The following is a 3,895-nucleotide window of genomic DNA, read 5'->3' on the forward strand; positions in this document are numbered from 1 at the left end:
GTGGTCCTCTCATTCTGGAGGTGGGCTGTGGGTCAGGAGCTGTCTCGCTCAGTCTGTTGTATGAGCTCCATGAGGTAAGCCCCTCTGTGCCTGGCTAGACCATGACAGTTATTCATTGTCCATCTAGCCTTACTTGACACAGTATTGTGTTCAATGTCCTTTTCTAGCAAAAATTTCTGGCCAAAATTATGATACATAGTTACAGAATGAAAATGTAATGCCATCCTAAGAAAGTCATTTAGGGCTCTGGGATTGTGGCTTCATGGTATGGTGATTGCTTAGCATGCCTGAAACCCTGGGTTCAATACTTCAGTACCACATAAACAGAAAAAGAAACACTGGAAATGGTGCTGTGCATCAAGTGGTAGAGGATTAGCCTTGAGAAAAAAAAATCTGAGGAATAATTCCCTATCCCTGAGTTTAAGCCCCACGACTGACAAAACAACAACAACAACAACAGCAACAAATATTTACCTAGTAAATGCAAAATAAAGAACCTATACTTGGAACATATAATTACTCCTTCCATAATGATACCTGACAATAATCCCTAATTCATGTACTTTACCTATATTAGGATAATGTGTTGAAAAAAAGTTTTCTTTATAAGGTCATGGCAATTAACGCCAAGAATGTGCTTAGATGTCACATGAAGATTAACTCTGGAAATTCAAAGATTCCAGGCTTTTGAGTGACCACTGCTAATCAAAATGAGAAGGGTAGTCTAAGTGAGATTTGGAAACCTGTTTGGCCAGTCATGGCACCAAGAAGGCAGAGGCTAATTAATAGTTGTGACAGAAGAGAAGGAATAACTCCAGATGGAAGGAATAAATGATAGTAACTATGGTATAACAGAAACCGTTCTAGGGAACCATTTTTGGTTATTGAAGAACTAGTTAGCAACTAGGCTTATTCCTCTTTGCCTTTAGCATTCTAAATCTCTTAGGCTAATTCTTAATCTGTGTGATAAATGTATCTCCTTCTATGCTGTTCTTTCATACCTGATATCCTTTGCTGTCTAAAAACCTCTTTCCGTATTTCTCTATGAACATTTCCTGATACTAAGTACACCTACACAGATGGAAGAGAATGCTAATGTAAGGGTCCCATAGCTCATGAGTCATTAATGTAACAACATGGAAAAGTAGGACATATTTATTGCTACCTCAATTAATCTGAAAGGCTGCAATGTCACATACTTTGGTTCAGATTTCCATTCTTTGTATTTTGTCTTTTGTCTAGTGTCATTAACTGCACTAAACACAAATATGAGCCGGGTGCTGGTGGCTCATGCCTGTAATTCTAGCTATTCAGGAAGTTGAGACCAGAGGATTGTGGTTAAAACCAGCCTAGTCAGGAACATCCATGAAATCCTTATCTGCATTAAACCACCAGAAACCCAGAAGTGATGCTGTAGCTAATGTGGTAGAGCGCTCAACTTGAGTTGAAGATCTGAAGGACAGTGCCCAGGATCAGAGTTCAAGCCCCACAACTAACAAAAAGTGCAAATATGACTTTAAGTTTCCCCAAAAGGAATGATGAAGTAAATATTAATCTTTCCAAGCAGAGATAATAATTCCAAAATGATTCAGTGCACCTACTTTTGCGAGTTACTTAAGTTATGTCTTCTTTGCTGAACATATTCTCTTCTTTTAAAAATTGTGAAATATTAGCTTAATAATAATCTTCATCTAATATTTCTTAGTTCGAAATAGAAGTCCATTTTACTATCTTAGTTCAAAGCCAACCCAGGAGGCAGAGTCTGTAATTAAACACCGAAAAAGCTATAAGTGGAGTTCTGGCTCAAGCAGTAGAGTACCAGCTTTGGAGGCAGGTGGGCAGGAAAGATAACTGGAGAGAGACAGGGTCCACCCTCTGAGTTCAAGCTCCAGAACCAGCACAAACTAAACAAACAAGCAAACAAAACAAACCCCAAGTATTTCTTTGGGACCTTCTTTGAAGGAGTACTGGTCTGAGGAGAGGCTCCTTTTGCTGATCATACTCACTGGATCCTGCTTTTTTGAAATCATTCTTGCTATTGAAAACTCAGGACCAGACTAAAGGAATTGATAACTGACTCCTGCAACAAGAGAATCATCTCAGGAGTGAAACATCCATTCATAAGACACTTTAAACCTCCATATTTTGGTTTCTTTGCAGTATAACACTTTTTTTTGAGGGGAGGTCCAGTCATGGGGCCTGAGCTCTGGGCCTGGGCGCTGTCCCTCAACTCTTCAGCTCAAGGCTAGCGCTCTATCACTTGAGCCACAGTGCCACTTCCAGTATTATGGTATTTATTGGAAAAAAAGTGTCTCCAGGACTTTCCTACCTGGGATGGCTTTGAACCCCTGTCCTCAGATCTCACCAGCACTTGGCTTACGATCACATTTCTAGCAGTGTACACTCAGGATATGTAATGTGTATGTTCATCTATCTTTATATGAATTCTTGAGTTAAAAATCTGGGCTACAGCTTACACTTTACACTCACAAAAATATTTGCAGTTTAAAAGTTGATACTCCTGGAAAAATAAAACCTGAGTATGTAAAGGAGTCTGGGAAGTTCAGTTTGCATCCAGCCTGGGCAGAACAGGCTTTGAGACACTACCTATAATTAACCAGCCAAAAGCTGGCATATCAGTCATGATCAAGATTGCTCAATAAGAGCTTGAGACTTTTGCATACATACATACAAACATACACAGACACACATAGGCACTTATATGTGCACACACAAATACAAAATGAAACTATTCTCACAATATGTAGAAAAGTTAGAAAACAATAGAAAATAACTCCTGAGTAAGACTAGAATTAAGTGATAATTTTTAATATTAGAAAGCCCTCAAATGCACTATCTTCAAAAAAGTTGAGAATATTACATAGGTAGGGACCAGAGATAGTAAGAGAGTCAAGTAATCATTATTAATGGGATCAGATCCATGGAGGAAGGAATCAGAGACCCCTGCAGGTACATCTGAAAATGTTCATATCCTGTGTCAAATGTAAGAACATCTTTGAAAATAATACATAAACAGTCTGAGCAGTCAGTCTAGTGGATAAGATCATAAGAGAAGTTTAGAATTGCTAGTCTGTTTCTAGATTAAATAAACCAACAAACTATGGCAGAGCAATGTGATACAAGCTTGGAATTCTAGCACTCAGACTAAAACAGGAGTTTAGAGAGTGGAATTACATATCGATACCTTCCCTGGACGAGGTAGTATAATTTTGTCTCACAGCAGTTAAAAGATGCTTTTGTGAAATTAATGTGATACATTTTGTTGTTGTTGTTGTTGTTGTTGTTGTTGTTTGCAAGACATAGGCATTGTCCCTAAGCCTTTTTCTGCTCAAGGACAGTACACTACAACTTGAGGCCCAGAGCTAATTTATGTTTTTAAGAATCTAACAAGTACTTTTCTGTCTGGGCTAGTTTCAAACAGAATTTGAAGATCTCATTACACAGAATAGGTTGAATTATAATAGTGAGTCACTGCCACTTGTTTTGATGTATTTTTTAATTTCAATTATGTTTTAAGATTTTTGTTTCACCATAGTGTATATCTTTCTACAAGTAAATTTAGACATATGTATATATTTCTGATGACAAATAATCTCTAAAAATGTATGTCACTCGAAACATAACATATAAATATATATGCATATATGTGTGTATATATATATATATGTATATATATATATATATCTTATCTATATATATATCTGAAGACAGACTCCCTCTAAAATTTTTTCTACTGTTTTTGACCTTTTTCATTTCAAAGATATACAGTCTATTTTTCGAAAAGTTTCCTAGCATAAAATAATTAATATTTCAATAGAAAGTAGAGTTTATTACCTTCAAGGGAATTTTAGATATACACATGATATTGTAATAA

Source organism: Dipodomys spectabilis, unplaced genomic scaffold (genome assembly GCF_019054845.1).
Source record: "Dipodomys spectabilis isolate Male_0828 unplaced genomic scaffold, ASM1905484v1 ptg000651l, whole genome shotgun sequence".
Taxonomy (NCBI): Eukaryota; Metazoa; Chordata; class Mammalia; order Rodentia; family Heteromyidae; genus Dipodomys; species Dipodomys spectabilis.